General features: G+C 39.4%; 1 protein-coding gene across 8 annotated transcripts in view; it reads left to right on the top strand.

The window, feature by feature from the left end:
• The first annotated feature begins 1,700 nt into the window (after positions 1 to 1,700).
• Positions 1,701 to 17,711, top strand: part of LOC138693135 (zinc finger protein 77-like) — a 55,992-nt gene continuing 39,981 nt past the window's right edge. For 7 of the 8 annotated variants that reach the window (XM_069816798.1, XM_069816796.1, XM_069816792.1 and 4 more), the window contains exon 1: positions 1,701 to 1,896. The gene's annotated coding sequence lies outside the window, so the exon portion shown is untranslated. Of the gene's footprint in view, positions 1,897 to 10,159; positions 10,255 to 17,711 lie in introns of all 8 variants that reach the window. The other variant, XM_069816797.1, reaches the window with a different exon arrangement.

Raw genomic sequence — 17,711 nt, 5'->3', positions numbered from 1 at the left:
TAATAGGCCTAAATGTTAAGGGGAAGTTTTGGCCGTATGTCCTCAACTCTGTAGACCTATAAATGGGTAATAGGCCTATTATTTTAATTACTGCCTGTGTCGTAAATTATCAAATAGCTGTCCATTTTTCAGATGTCATGGAATCCTGTGACGGAAAAATAGTAGGCCTAACTTCAAAATAGTTAGATATTTCAATTCGAAAATAAACAGAAATAGCCTATGATATAAGTAGATCAAGACTATTAAATTATGAAATAACCAGTGAACTGAAGTGAATGTTTTTATGTTGCATCAGTGGCGGCTGATTGACTGAGTCAAGTGAGGCCGGGCCTCAGTCACTTGGCTTAACAGAAATCAAATTTTGTGTTTTTATATAATGTATTAGTTATTTGAATGAAGCATCGCTGTAGAAACATTTTAAAACTTTGTGATGTATATAGACCTGTTTTTGCAGTAAAATTTACTCCTGAGGCCAGAATCGCTCGTGCCGGGTTTGGCTTGTGATGTATATAGACCTGTTTTGCAGTAAAATTTGTTCCTGAGGCCAGAATCGTTCGTGCCGGGTCTGTCTTCTGAATTTCCTGTATTTTCGCGGGGTTTGAGCTTGCGCTTAAAACGTTGTAGCCGAGCCACAATTCGTCTGGCCTCGTGGCCTGGTCAGGTTTCACTCCTCCCATTCATGGGCCGGTCTCAAGGGTAGAGTGGGGTGGGAATAGCAATGGTGACTTGTCTTCCTAAATAGGTCATAAATAACACAAATTCCAGCTCTTTGGCAGGCAGAGACGCACACTATTCCCTCCCCTTATGTCTCAGTTTATGACTTAAGCGAGGGTGTTGTACTATTGTAATTCGTAGTACAGTAGTCAATCTGGACCAATGTTGTTATGTATTTCGGGAAAATATAAACAGAAACAAATGCCAGAAATAATGCTGGTGTAGTTAATTCATTGTTAGAGTTTTTCGAGAAGAAATAATATTGAAAGAAAGGAAGTTTTAAATAAAGAGAGAGCCTACCGAGATATCTACGACATCGCTGACAATTTTTCTGACAGATTATCTTAAAACGCGAGTTTCTATTGCATCCTGGTATGGGCAACATAAATGGTTAAGTGGTAATGTGGTGTAAAATAAACTTCTCTGTTGGCCTTGTTCGTTGCTGTCAAGGGAAAAAAATAAAAAGAACAGAAAGGATGGGGATTTTCAACACATAATGTGAGTTGCTTCATCACACTGAAACTCACAGCATAACAGCTTATTTGGTGAGTGACATTATTTTTCATCAATAGTAGGCTAATAATAAGAGACTAATAATAATAATACCAATAATAATAATACTAATAATAATAATAATAATAATAATAATAATACAGTAATCATGATATTAACAATATAACAATAATTAATATCATAAACAAACATTTCCTATCGGAGGCACTTAAACTAGTTGCATCTGGCCTCACCGAGGATTTCGATCACCGGCCGCTACTGTGTTGCATCGGTAATTATATACAGTAGCTACCCTACCTAGGTACTTAATGTAGTGATAAGAAGCAGTAAAAATAAACTATTTGAGTAATGACATGAAAATAAATAAATTTAAGAATAAAATAGGCGGCTAATATTCCTCGTTATTCATATTCTGCCTAACGGGCTAGTTTTAAAGTTCAGAGAAGCACTGCATATATGATTCATAGCAGAATTTCGGCGAATTGGAATAGTCTCTGTTCTAGTTCGTTGTATTATTTCTTTTGAATAAGAAAATTACGCTTTTATTGAGGTGATAAAAGAACAAATATTAAACAGAAAATGCCAGGCAAGGATATTAAGCAAGAAATATTTTCAAGATAGATGTTGAAATATACGAAAATAACAATTGATTGAGGACGTTAACCAAAGGTAAAATATAACTAGCCTAAGCCATAGCGATTACAAGTTGAAATAAGTCCATATTCTGCATGTATTCCAATAGGATCTCCTGATTCCAATGTTAATATGGAGCAGCGATCAGTTGGTGATACGAATTAATATTATAGGCCTATTACTGCTTTGGTTTCTCAAATATCACAGTTTGCAAAATTAGTGCTAAAATACAACGTATTGAAAGCATAGACGGAGAGAGAACCGTTTCCTTGAGGGGGCAAAGCAAAACCATAGAATCCCCATATAATGGGGTTATGGAGGACATCATTTACCTTCTCCCCCCCGTTATAGCTTGACCGTGGTACAGTATATCGGAATATGATCATTTAATAAAGGTATTTTCTGGGGGCATGTTTCTTACAGTGTTATATCCATAGGACCATTTGAAATATAGAATATGGAAAACAAATTACGAAGAATAAAGAATACTGTTCGCGTTTGGGATTCGTCCACAAGAGCGTCACGACACGAAGAAGTTTTACTCACCCGGTTGAGGATTGGCCACTGTCATCTGACACATGGCCATCAGCTACGTGGGGAACCTCAGCCGGAGTGTGATCTATGCCATGTTCCACTTACGGTGGAACATTTTTTATTGCGTTGTAGAAAATATGGCCGTGTCCGTCGGCAATATGGAATTCAATCGACTCTACGTGACGCTCTTGGAAATGATTTTAATTGTACAAATGCAGTTCTGAGATTTTTATGGAGTACTGGACTTGACAGGGTGATTTAGTTTTTTATTGACCCGTTTTCCTGTCCTCCGGACCCTTTACATCCGGAGGTTACATTTGTTATTTAGTATATAAGTTTTTTTTTTTAACAAACTTGACATTCGGACCTTTTACATCCGAGTATTTTAGAAATACGACAGATAATTTATTTATGGTAGCATTTGTTTTATTATTTTATTGTCTCATTTTAAATACTAGTTAAGGTTTGAGATTTTTATAATTTTTTTATACGTCACCCAGTTGAAACTGCATTTGTGAACCTCGTTTTAACCGTGACAACGTTTAACAGTTCTTTTAAGCATTCTGATTATTGTATTATGTCTCTGTTCTGTAAAGAATTTTAGATAAGGGCGCAAATAGCCATAGGTCGCTGACGCGCCCTTTTTAAAACCCCACTAACTAACTACATCCATAGGCTATCCGCGATGTTTCGGACCGAGTTCTATAGGACTTGAATTATAATAGGGCATAACTTAAAACAATCTCCCTCTTTTTCTTTATCGTAAAGAAATACATGCATACATCAAAGAGTTTGTAATACTTACTAGAGACACATACCCGTAAGTGGCAGGCATGAAAAATGTCACAAATTGAATCGGCTAGCATCCGCCATTAAAGGGAGTGTTTGCGGCGCGAAATTCGAAAACAGTACTACAATACATTGACGTAGCCTGGTGATAGACACTGTTTCAAACATCTTTTACGAAGGATGAGTCGTGATGAAATAAACATGAATGGCAGAGGAGCGCTATATTTATTAAAGTATTATAATGATTCATCTTTGGCGATATTCTAAAAAAATCACCTATATACACTCGGGATAAGTATGTGAAATATTGAATAATGGCAATGTCAACATTAATTTTCGGTATTACTAGTATTGTTTTAAGGACATAATAATGGATATTTATTGTAATATTTAAAATGATCTATATTTGAGTCCTTTCATGCAAAGGACTTAGAAAATATTTAGTGGTGAAATATGAGATCATAAAAATTCTGGAAACCGATTTAAAATATAACGAGGATAGATTTTATCACAAAACAATCTATTGTGTAGTTGATGACCACCAAGTTAGAGGTCAATACAGACGTTTTAATACAATTAGTACTGGTAGCGGTAATAGTAGGCCTAGGAGTAGTGGTAATAGTAGGCCTAGAAGTAGTGGTAATACTAGACCTAGTAGTGGTGGTAATAATAGGCCTAGTAGTAATGGTAATAATAGGCCTAGTGGTAATGGTAATAGGCCTAGTAGTAATGGTAATAGGCCTAGTTTTGGTAGTATTAGTAGGCCTAGTAGTAGTGGTAAACGTAGACCTAGTAGTAGTGATAATAGTAGGCCTAGTAGTAGTGGTAATAGTAGGCCTAGTAGTAGTAGTAGTAATAATAGACCTAGTAGTAGTGATAATAATAGGCGTAGTAGTAGTGGTAATAGTAGGCCTAGTAGTAGTAGTAATAGGTGTACTAGTAATGGTGATAGTAGGTATAGTTTTTGTGGCAATAGTAGGCCTACTAGTAGTGGCAATAGTAGGCCTACTAGTACTGGCAATAGTAGGCCTAGTAGTAGTGGTAATAATAGGCCTAGTAGTAGTGGTAATAGTAGGCCTAGTAGTAGTAGTAACAGTAGGCCTACTAGTACTGGCAATAGTAGGCCTAGTAGTAGTGGTTATAATAAGCCTAGTAGTAGTGGTAATAGTAGGCTTAGTAGTAGTGGTAATAGTAGGCCTACTAGTACTGGCAATAGTAGGCCTAGTAGTAGTGGTAATAATAGGCCTAGTAGTAGTGGCAATAGTAGGCCTAGTAGTAGTGGTAATAGTAGGCAAAGTAGTAGTGGTAATAGTGGGCCTAGTAGTAGTAGCAATAGTAGGTGTAGTAGTAGTGATGATAGTAGGTATAGTTTTTTTGGCAATAGTAGGCCTACTAGTAGTGGCAATAGTAGGCCTACTAGTAGTGATAATAATAGGCCTAGTAGTAGTGGTAATAATAGGCCTAGTAGTAATGGTAATAGTAGGCCTAGTATTAGTGGTAGTAGTAGGCCTAGTTTTGTGGTAGTAGTAGGCCTAGTGGTAGTGGTAGTAATAGACCTAGTAGTAGTGGTATTAATAGGCCTAGTAGTAGTGGTAATAGTAGGCCTAGTATTAGTGGTAGTAGTAGGCCTATTTTTTGTGGTAATAGTAGGTTTAGTAGTAGTGGTAATAATAGGCCTAATACTAGTGGTAATAGTAGGTCTAGTTTTGATGGTATTAGGCCTAGTAGTAGTGAGACCTAGTTAGTAGTAGTGGTCATAGTAGATCTAGTAGTAGTGGTAATAATAGGCCTAGCTAGGCCATCAGCTATATTTTCACAATTTTTTTGCATTTAATACAACCAAAAACTAGAAGTACATACTGTACAAAACGAAAATTACATAATTAATTCATTTATTGTGAAACAAAACAGTTTTAGACAGCTGTAGTCTGAGGATTTTCTTATGCACTCTACTATTATAATCCACTGTAATGTGACGGTACCTAACCCTTACATACATTGTTGAAATTAACCTTCTAAATCTGATTAATGTGTTTCTGGAAAAACTTAATCCAAGAAATATTGCGACGTTCTTTAAACATATTGAAAGGAGGAACTGCTTTTGGAACATGCTTCCAAATATTAAGATATGCATGCTTTCCTGGGCATCCTACAATAGTAGGTATGTTCGAACAATTATTTGAGGCGCAGTATTTCACCATTTTCTTATTATTTCCCTTCAAGTGTACTTATATTTATTCGTACTCCTCAATAAGCATGAACTGCGTGCACTCCTGTTGAAGCATCAACTCCCTTTAATGGCGGCCGAACAGCGGTTCAATTTTGTACGCGAAACTAGCGCCGTTGATGTCTCTAGTTATATCGTTGCTTACGAGTTATATAGTTATATATTACAAACTCTTTGGCATACATCAATAAAACTACGTAAGGTCAATCTAGAGATCCAACAGCCACTGAACGAATATTGCACTTTTATCACTGCCAATGTGGTGTTATAAACTAATTTCCAATACTTTTATCACAACCACAACACATTTAAAGTCTTTTATATATATATATATATATATATATATATATATATAATTATTACTACATTAACACATTTAGTATATCACGAAACATGTAAAATGCAATTATTATAAAAGTCGCCATATTTTTCTTAAAATTAGTACGATCCACTTTCACTAGATAGCAACCGACACGATTGGCAGAGCCGGCAATACTTGAAAACGAAATGATACTTAATGTGAGAAATGTTACTACAGGTGTGTAGTATTATTATGTCACAGTTTAGGTTAAATTAGGTGTGTAGTATTATGGGAAAGGTTAGATTAGGTTTGATTAGGTGTGTAGTATTATTACTATGTTGGCGACACTGAAACCCACTGTTAAATTAAAGAAATATGTCGGTATTCGTTCACGCACGACGATTTTCGTATATAAGTAAGGTACGTATTTAGGTCGGGTTGGGTGGGCTTACAATTCTCCCAGTGATCACATCAATTTCTACTAATCAATACTATAAATCCAAAATATTTCATCAAGTTTCTATAGCGGCTGGGATATAAGAAAGATTCACCCTACGTAATAGTGCTAACAGAAACTTTTTTATATGAAGCTTACCATCCTGAAGATATCATAAGAAATGTAAATTCTAATTATTTTATTTAATCTCGTCTTTAAGTTTACACTTTATATTGGGATCACTTTCCGTTTTTCTGCATTGTTGTGCAGTATGTTATTCATACATCTCCAAGAGGCGGCCTTAACACCTGCAGACTTCTAACACATGAGTATAGTCTGTTTGCTTCCATTCCTCAAATGAGGTACAGGAATCTTATACATTCAGAAATTTAAAGTTTTTATTATAGTTCAGACACATGGTCTGAAGACATTAATTCATAAATTTAAGCACAGAAACTTAACCATAAACGAAAGCAAAAAAGATGTTTCGAATTCAATATTTTCTAACATGAATAAAAATTGTGGTCAGACAAGTTTGGGGTGGCTGAGGCCCCCCATGCCGCCCCATAACTCCGTCTATGATTGAAAGGCATAGAACGTTATTGTGCGCGGAGTAAAAACAGTGTAACTTCTTGCATTTGTGCAGTATATTTCAGACGAAACATCTCTGAACACACACAGTGCGAGAGATCTGAATATGGAGTTGGTGTTCCACACCACTTTCTCCAAAAACCGTCTCTAACTGGGCACCTCCATAACACGGCTGGTGGCCTCCACGAAAATCATCCAAATTTCATCAGGGACGATGTTGTATCACAATCTAGTACATACAGTCACGAAGCTCAATACATAGGGAGTATGCATGCAATAAAGGGGCGCCAGATAAATGAAACGCTGTCGTCGTACCAACTTATGAAAAATGTCGTTCTTTGGCATAATATTGTCGTACATTCATCATTTTACTATTTTATAGATAGTGCGCACAAATATATTTCACTTAACACCCAAAAAATGGTTCATAGCCCTATGAATTAATATTTATTCATTCATAGCGTTCTGTCCAAGGTCAGATCTTTCACTGCAAACCCAGCATTCTCCAGTCTTACCTATTTCAGCATCCATTTCTTCATCCAATCAAGAATTTTAGTAATTATAGTTTATATCCACAATGGCATTTAGCATTGAAATTTCCATTTCTTCATCAACACTGTCCCGGTCGACGAGGGTTCCACCAAGTCGGTGACGAAACAATGCAATGGTGGCTCTCGTGCTTTTCTTTTCGAACATTAATCGACTTATCACCACCAGCCCTTTTCGTTCTCTCTTATTTTTCATTCCTCTATTTCTCTTTCCCTACTGTACTGATTTGACACTTCCTCATTCAAGACAGGATTTGTTCAGAAGCCTGATTAGACCTCATTTCTTCTTCTTCTAGTTAATTATATCCATTAGTAGGTTAAGGTTCTTAGGTTTATAACTCCCGTCTCACCAGCGGGGATCTTTCCTATCGTCCACACCTGTGGAGTAACGGTTAGCGCATCTGGCCGCGAAACAAGGTGGCCCGGGTTCGATTCCCGGTCGGCGCAAGTTACCTGGTTGAGGTTTTTTCCGGGGTTTTCCCTCAACCCTATATGAGCAACTGCTGGGTAACTTTCGGAGCTGGACCCCAGACTCATTTCACCGGTATTATCACCTTCATCTCATTCAGACGCTGAATAACCTAAGCTGTTGATAAAGCGTCGTAAAATAACCTACTGAAATTAAAAAAATCTTTCCTACCTCCGTGGTCCTGTCCCACGGTTTCGAGCGCGACTTCCGAATTGTGTAGTCCGACAGGGGGCCCAGCAACGAAGCAATAGTGAACCCTTCATACTGCCCCTATATGCAAGTCTAGTTGCGGAGCCCGGACCAGACGTCAAGTACACTCACGTAGAGCCCCAATGGCAGCCTGGGACGATTTCGACGTCCTGATGAGCGACTCTGCTCGCCGGGGTGGATATATCGCTCCGACGTGTTACCGCTGACTTAAGGATGTCGCAGTGTAATCAACCACAAGTCCCCTGAAGCTGTGCGGTCTCGGATTGCTCCGGCTTTGGTGGGCGAGATTGGATTTAGCTGAATAGACCGGCGGTTGTGTTCAGTGAAGAGTGGGGAGCACGGGCAGTTATTCCCGTGGTAGGGCATAAGACTGCGACATTCCTCTGGTGTAAGACTTGCCATTAGGTGTATAAAGCCCAGTTTGAAGGGTAACTTGCTTGGGATTGGGCTGTGAGGGGTCCTGATAGCCAGTACAGACCGTGAAGAATTTTTAGGTGTCTTTTTTTTACGCCCCACTGATGACAGGCTAACGCCGATGGTTCCGTAGGGGGGGGGCAGTTAAACTGCCCTTGCGCTCCTCTCCCCCTCCATTATAGAAACAGAAGTTGGGAAAAGGCAATGCGACTGGTGGTCATATGACGAACACTACAGTGGACTTGGACCCTGAGAAAGTAACAGTTAAAAGTGCCGCTTCTAAAGTTTATTAGTATCACCTTGGACGGAACCAAAAAACTTTGAAAAACGTCAGTCCATTCTACGTGAGACGCGCAACTTTAGAAATGCAACTCGACTCCGCAACGGCAGACTCTTTGTTGAGACTGTGTCCGCAAAACAGTGAGACGGTGTTGAGGGCGAAGTTCCTGGGGTCATACCCCATCAGAGTTGAGCGACACTCCTCGCTGAACGCCACGCAAGGAGTTGTGCATACGGATTCTCTAGATGGTATGTCCCATGAAGATATCTAATTAAAGTTGGCAGAACTGTCCGTTTCCAAGCCTTACCGTTTACTGCGTGAGCTGGACGGACGGACTGAAACCCTGAGCACAGTCTTTCTGACCTTTGAGACGTCTCTGCTGCCAGAATACATCCTTGTCGACTACGAGCGTGTCCCTGTGCGTGCGTATGTGCCGAACCCAATGCGGTGCTTTAGGTGCCAACGGTTCGGACATACGCAAAAACGTTGCACAAACAATATCATCTGTGCAAAGTGCGGTGGTGCTGACCATGGGGATTCCCCATGTGCCGGTGCCGAGCAGTGTGTGAATTCTTCTGGGGACCACGCTAATTCTAAAAACTGCCCAAAGTGTATGCTGGAAAAGACGATTCAAGAGCTTCGAGTCCGGGAAAATATTAGCTCCTTCGAGGTGCGTAAGCGTATTTTAGATAAAGAAAAGGCAATGGAGAAGTCCTATGAGTCTATACAGAAGAAGGGTACAGACGCAATCGATGCCACCACACAAACGCCACCTCTTACTAATATACCTGGGAAGCGAATTGAGATCGCAACCCAGACATATGTGGACGCTGCCACTCAGACTGCTGAGTCGGACGACACTTGTGGACTTGACATCAGGCCTTACGTCCCTAAGAAAATCGCTGCTCTGACAGCAGAGAAGGATTCGAGGCCTAGAAGAACACCGTGACGTCGCACTCCTAGTGGGTCGAGATCACGACATCGATTAAGATCACGATCAGGAGTGCGACTAACTGCAAGTGAGTCGCCACAGTCGAAGAATAAGCAGTCGCAGAAAAAGAGAGCAAGTCATAGAAAAGATAAGACGAGAAGATCCCCTGTAAAGTCACCATAATGATTTAGTTCCTCGCTGGGACTGATAATGTACAGTGGAATGTGAACGGTGTACGCAGCAGATATACAGAATTAAACAATTGATCTGTCATGAGAATCCTGCTGTTTTATGTCTTCAGGAGACGCACCCTTGACCTGGAAATTCCCTGAACATCTCGGGATCCTATGTTCACTGGTACGATCATCTTGCTGGTATTCGTGCCAACGGAGGTTGTGCCCTCCTACTCGTAAAGTATCTTTTTTCTTCTGTTGTCAATATTAACGGTCCTCGTCAATGCATAGCCCTTAGTGTAACGACCTACCATACAGTTTTCAATAGTCTCTGTTTATATGCCCCAGATTCATCTTTCACAGTGCATGCATGAAATTGAACATATTCTCTCGCAGGAACCTGCTCCATATCTGGCAGTGGGGGATTTCAATGCACCGCACCATTCTTGGGACACAAATTCCAATGATGAAGAGGAAATAATATAGCAGAGGTATGTACCCGTCTAAATCTCATTACCCTGAATTCAGGCGAAGCAAGACACCTCACCTTTGCTTACGGTACTTACTCAATGATAGATATCTCCATTTGTAGCCCAGGTTTATCCTCGCATTTCGAATGGTCTGTGATTCACGACTTACACGGTAGTTACCCTACCCAATTGGAGTGGGTATGTCTGCTTTACATTCTGTGGAATCTCGGTCTCCAAACTGCCATATTAAAAAGGTGGACTGAGTCGGATTTTCGGAGTCCATATCATTCGATGATAACGGACATGAAAGTGTGCACTCTGTAGTAGAACATTTCTCAAATGTGGTTATAAAGTCAGTGGAATTACTGTATCTATCCCCCAGTCATCCTGCAGGCCAAAACTCTTCTCTGTCCCCTGGTGGACGGATGCCTGCAGAGATGCAATCCGTGACCGCAAACGTGCTTTACGCCAATTTGAGCGCCATCCGACCCAAGAATATTTTGTCCAGTTTAAACGTCTTCGAGCCAAAGCTCGTCGCATTGTGTGCGATGCTAGAAGACGTCCTGGACAAACTACGTCAATTCCTTGAAAAAGAACGTCCCAGCTAACATCGTATGGGACAAAGTCCGTCGAATAATTGGGAAATGTAGTTCTGTAATTCAGGGCCTTTTCAACAATGCTGTAACGACCACCAGTGCCATAGAAATTGCTGAAATATTTGCTACGACTTTTGCACAAATAAACAGTTCACTGAATTATGAGCCAGAAATTCTAAAAATCAAAGATTCTGCAGTAAAACGGAAATTAAATTTTAAATCTGCTAATACTGAAAATTACAATGCACCGTTCACATCCCGGGAGCTGGAGGTGGCACTAGACATCCACTGACAACTCCCCTGGCCCTGATAATAACCATAACTGCATGCTTCGCCATTTCCCGCCAGCTGAAAAATCCTTTTCTGACAATGTACAACAAGATCTGGACTGAGGGGGTATTTCCATCTGCTTGGCACTCCAACATTGTAATCCCCGTCCAGATACTGGGAAAAGATACTTCTTTACCTGGCAGTTATAGGGCAATTTTTCTCACCAACTGCATATGCAAGGTTATGGAAAAGATGATAAGCAAACGCATAATGTGTGTATTCGAATTCGAAAACTGATTATCTAATATTCAATGTGGTTTTCGTAACCACAGATCCGCCACAGACGATCTTGTTTGGCTTGAGATCACTATTACAGATGCTTTCCTCAAGAAGGAGCATTTTGTGGTGGTCTTCTTTGATCTAGGGCAACGGTTCCCAAAGTGTGCTCTGCAGAGCCCTTAGGGCTCCGCGAATGATTCTCAGGGGCTCCGTCCGCGGAAGTTATGAAGATGACAAAAATTGGTAATTCCATCTAATCTCTAGCGGGGAAAACGGAAACTACTTCCATCGAGCGAAAAATACTTTCTGAGAAAGTAGTTTGCGTTCTTCTTGCTACATGGACTCGTCACTGGAACTATCTCGATCTTTCTTGCTTCAGTGATTCTCGAAATTTATTTTATTTTTTATATACTGGGCAGGCAGCGTTTGTTAGTCATGGTACGTGGAATCTACTATCAATTGACTGTTACGTTACCTCAAAAAATATATATACTGTATACCTGCATGTTAATTTGATAGCAGATTTGTTAGCTAAACTTTCATTGAACCGGATCTGTGGCTTAAGACGGGCTCCCTAAGACCTAAGAGTCATTGGCCATCAACCAGTGCTCAGTCAAAGGGAGATAACAACAGCTATAACCTTACTTTCAAAGAAGATAGTGCGAATTCCTGGAATTGACTTCGGAATATGTTGAACATGATCCTGTCTCAGAGTCACGATGCCTAGTGTAGAGGTATTGAAAGAAAGTAACAAACGAAAATATTGTGATTTATATTTGGACATGGGATTCACTGAGTTTGCTCATGAATGTCCACAGTGTGTGATATGTAATAAAGTTATTCCCAATAGTTCTATGTTCCCTGCCAAGCTTAGACGGCATTTCTCGATTAAAAAATTCACAAATAAAACTGCAGACTACTTCGAAAGAAAAAGTGACGAACTCCATACAGTTCAGACAAAATTTTACCTCGTGTAAAAACAAACAACGAGAAAGCACTGAAAACGTCGTACTTGGTTAGTCATGACCAAGCTCTTGCTGGTAAACCTCACCCTTGCTGAAACTCTTATGAAACCACTATTATTGAAGGTAGTGACGTGCATGGTGGACGACAAAACTGCAAACTTGATTCCCAGTGTGCCCTTATGAAATAACACTGTGCATAATCGAATCCAGAATCTATGACAAGACGTAAAAATATCATGATTTCCGGTACCAGTTAAACGAAATTTTCGTTACAACTTAACAAATCCACGATCGTTGCCGGATTAGCTATGTTAATGATGTTTGTGCGGTATATGAATTTTCAGGTTTTTTCATGAAATATTTTGTTCTGCAGCCATTGCCATCCTCTACAAGCGGTACTGAAATTTTTTCTTCTTCATTGAAAACTCGATACCGTGGGACAATTGCATTGACATGTGCACAGATGGCGCAAAGGCCATGGTAGATCCTGTTGCTGGCGCTGTTACAAGGATCAAGAAAGTTTTAAAAACTGCACAAGTAGTCACTGTGTACTACACCAACACACCCTCGCAACAAAAAAATACCAGCATTATTAAAGCAGGTACTAGACAACGCCGTCAAAATTATCAACTTTGTTAAGGCACGACCTTTGCAGTGTAGGTTACTTAAAATCGTGTGTGAAGAAATGGGTAGTATACACAAGTCATTGTTAGTAATATTTACACACAGAAGTGCGATGGTTGTCGCACAGTAAAGCGTTGTCCCGATTACATGAACTTCGAACGGAAGTTTCTTCACTTTTGAATTACCAGAACAGTTTACTATCAGATTATTTGAATGATCAGGAATGGTTGTACAAATTATGTTACTTGGCAGACATTTTTCAAAAATGAATTCAGCACATACATACAAGGTAAACTGAAGACTATATTCGATGCTGATGACGAAATTGTCGCACTGAAGAAAAAGATAGCATTCTACATGGAAAGCGTCGACAATAAGGATCTTACGTTTGTCATTGACTTCAAACTTGATAGAAGAAAATAATGTAACAATGAATGTCTCATTCATAGCAATAATGAAAGAACACTTTCACAATTTGCTTCTAAATATGAATTCATACTTTCCAAGGGACACTCAGAAATCGATTCTAAAGAAATTTGAGTGGATTGTAGATCCATTTCCAGTGATGTCAAAACCAGCAGCCCTCACTGTTTCAGATACGAGGTTCTTATAGACATGGTTCTGAACAGCCACTGTCAGGCATAATTTAAAAGCAAACCATTTCCCGAATGTTGGGCTAAGTTAGGGGAGGATCTTTTGATATTAAGTTCAAAAGCTAAATTTCTCTCACTGCCTTTTGGTACTGTGTACCTCAGTGAAACGACCTTTTCGAGGTACATGGCTACAAAAACAAAATATCGAACTTGTTTGGACACAGGCACATTCTTCACATTAACTTCGGGTGTACATGTAATATTGTAACATTTTTTAAATATCTTAACTACATGTTAATATCATCTTGTAGATTTAAATAAATTATATCCAGTACTTTTTTACTATTATTTCCTTTATATATATATATATATATATATATATATATATATATTCATACTTCCGTTTATGTATTGTGTGAAACATGTTTCATAGAACGTAGACAGATAAAACTAAAAAGTAAACATTTCTTAGGGCTCCACGAGAAACTTTTGCTTCAAAAAGGGCTCCGTGGCTGAAAAAGTTTGGGAACCACTGATCTAGAGAAAGCTTACGATACCACATGGTATTATAGAATTCTGCAAACTCTGCATGATTGGGGATTTCGTGGCAGTCTGCCAACGTTTATTGCGATGTTCAAGGCAGAGCGGTATTTCCGAGTTCGAGTAGGCGCCACACTTTCTAACGGACATCTTCAAGAAAGCAGTGTTCCGCAAGGGTCTGTTCTTCTTTTCTGCATTGCCATCAATGGAATTGCCCACTGTGTGGGTGACTGAATATCTTCTCTGTTGTACACTGATGACTTCAGTTAATTTTACAGCTCCCAATATCTTCCATCCATCGGTCGACAGTGCAACTGTTCATCAATGTCCTACCAGAATGGGCTGTTCGCAATGGCTTTAAATTCTCCACTGTAAAAACGCAATGTGTCCAGTTCTACAACCATCGTGGACTGTATCCACATCCTGAAATGCGTCTTAATGTAGTGGAGTTGCAATATACAGACACTGCGAGATTTTTGGGCCTTATCTTTGATTATAAACTAACGTGGGAGGCGCATATACGTGTTTTAAGAAGGCGTTGTGAGGAGTCCCTAAACATTTTGCGCCTTTTGTCAGGGGTTCGCTGGGGTGCAGACCACTTAGTGCTTTTACTATTATATCGTACTCTTATCTGATCAAAGCTGAGTGATGGCTGTTTTATTTATGGCTCAGCAAATAAATCTAAATTACGTCTTTTATATACTGTCCATTGTCATGTGATTCGACTCACTACAGGTGCCTTCCGAACGAGTCGGATAGAGAGCCTCTATTGTGAAGCGGGAGAACCAGCACTGTATTGGCGACGTAATGTGTTGTTGTGCTCATATGCTGTTAAGCTCCGCTCGCAGCCTGAGCACAATTCTTACAAGTCTTTCCACCCTTCGTCTCTTTACTGCCGACATGGAGACTTCGTTCAGCATGTGCGATTTCGTGAACTGCTTTCTGATCTCGACATCCATCTACCATTAGTTCACACACTGGAGTATACCACCACTCCACCATGGATAATGCGACGTTCCATGTTTGTTGGTCTGAGGCGAAGTTTTAAGAATTTTACTCAAGCCTTTGTTTATATACTATGTTTTAGTGAACTTTTATCACGTTTTTCAAATTATTCATTAGTTTTTATTGACGGATCCCAGGTAAATGATTGTCTTGGTTGCTCCTTCGAAGCAAATGGACTGATATTTAAATAGAAATTGAACGAATATATCAGTGTTTTCACTGCAGAATTATATGCTTTTTACAAAGCTTTATTGTTTTTAATTAGACAACCTTGGGGCAGATATCTAATCTGCTCCGGATGTTTAAGTGCCATTCAGACTCTGCAGTCTTTCCATTCAGATGATCCCCTTTCAGCTGTTCCACACACTCCTAAGCTCTGACCCCGAGATTGGAGTAGTGTGGATTCCTGGCCATGTCGGAATTCCAGGGAATGAGGCCGCAGATGCTGCAGCCAAAGATGGTGCTACGAATGGCACTCAGGTATATTGGCGCGAGAGGTGGCAAGACTTACAAAATCACTTGAAACATAGAATATGGTGGCAGTGGGAAGGAGAATGGTCTGCGCTAGGGGTAAGTAAATGACGAAGTATGAAGAATACCGTCCGAGTTTGGGATTCGTCAACAAGACTTAGAAATGTGGAAGATGGAGACTGATTCCATGAAACTGAGGGCTGAATCCATCGTTTCATAGTAAAGTGTTCTGTCTTTATCACAGTAAATGTATCTACAGATGAATAAGTTGGAGTCATCGAATATCTTAGGATTTTTTTTGACAAGGTAGTTTCGGATAATTAACATTTATGTCTTTTCCTTTTGCTGTTCTGTCAGTTTAGAATAATTTAAAAATTATTTCTTAGAAATGTAATCCTTTTCATTGTGTTGAGAATCATCTTCTTGGCCTCCTCAAAATATAGAGACTTTTTCTGTACTGCTATGTTTACTGTATCAATGCGACCAAAGTGACAAAATAAAAAATAAATCAGAAGTCTGCATATGAATTAACGCGTTTGCTTTAGCACCAGCATCTGAAGTGTCACCTTTTGACATGTTAACAAAAAATTCTTCAGGTTTTGTAAAATTCAACAAAACTGAAAAAATTGCGAAGTAGGCTACCTAACTGCCCACCTTGCAGGACAGAATGGCCTCTGGCTTGTGGAGCCAACTACCTTTAGGCTAACCTTTGACAAAATGCATTAAATCTTTCATAACACTCAATAGATCTCGACAATCCGGGATTGCCTTTACAATGACTTGTAGTGCTAAGCTTAAAGAGTGTGCAAAACAGTGCACATAGACCTATAGAGCTTTATATTTCCATTAAGTTTCTCTGCAGACCGCTATATATATAATTTGGCCATGTTAGTTTTACCATCATAACATTATCTACTGCAGTTAGATGCAGACAAATGAAATATAGTAATAATATCAAACAGAGTCTCAGCTGTGGTAATTTCTGTAAAGTATGTTGTTCTATCTCCAATGAAGTGTGAACGGAACTTAAACAAATGCTGAATTGCTCTTTGGTGACAGTGTCTGTTATTTCACTTACTATAATTCTAAAATATCCAGCACTTTTGATATTATCTAACAGTGTTCTTAGAAGTTTATCCCTTAATATAGCTAATAATCCATTCTTTATGTCATGATATCCACGCAAGTATTGCACTGTAGGCATGTTGAAAGTTCTTTGCTACCCTCATATCGAAGTCACAATACATTCTTAAAATTCCTTGCCTGATTCATATGCGCTCGTATTGCACTGCTCGGTAACGGAGGAATGATATGACTTTTCTTCAGTTTTTCGTTTCAAATCTGGCTGAGTATATTAACATTCGATTTTAAGGATTTAAATTTCAAGACAGCTTGACATAGTGTGCAATACAAACCAGAATCGATTTGAATATGAAGTCACGTCAAACAGGACATCATCATGGCGATTGAACCTAGTGTGCAATGCGTTCCATGTACTGCCCATTCAGGTGCATATTTCAATGTCAAGATGCTTTGCAAAGAAACTGTACTTCTGCTTTCAGGAAGCAGGCAGTAAATTTGGCAAACGTGTTTCCGAAACACTATAATATAACCAACCTCTAATTATAGAATACGACTGCAGCAACAGTGGTAAAATGTCAACAATTGTCATACTGTCCTGGATGTGTAAAGTATTGGAGTCAGAATTATTGGCAGTATCGCCTCTGTTGCTGGATTCATGGTCCTGTCAAGCCAGCACGAGTTTGTCGAACAAAGTCTTCAGCAACAGTGACATATATTTGTAGACGAAGATCACATCACTTAAAACCAACAAGTACTGTCAACCTCTTTACATCTAATTCTTTCGCCCATGTGAACTTTTTGGATGATGCATTGAAGAATACATACGTTATGATGGGAAGAATCGTATGACAGAATCATTTTCAATTTGTGTATGATCAATTGAGTGTACCACAGTACTAAGCTATGATTTGCTGTGACACAGAACACATCTCTTATGTTCCATAATGTGTTGGACATAAATTTTGCTCTTTATGACACATCCTACATTCCTGACTCTGATTCCAGTGTCGTCAGTATCTGTTCGTGATGCAGCATTCAACGCTGCTTGCAAC

The sequence above is a fragment of the Periplaneta americana genome, chromosome 17 (genome assembly GCF_040183065.1).
Source record: "Periplaneta americana isolate PAMFEO1 chromosome 17, P.americana_PAMFEO1_priV1, whole genome shotgun sequence".
Taxonomy (NCBI): domain Eukaryota; kingdom Metazoa; phylum Arthropoda; class Insecta; order Blattodea; family Blattidae; genus Periplaneta; species Periplaneta americana.
The sequence above is the reverse complement of the archived record's forward strand: the minus strand, read 5'-3'. Positions and strand labels throughout refer to the sequence as shown.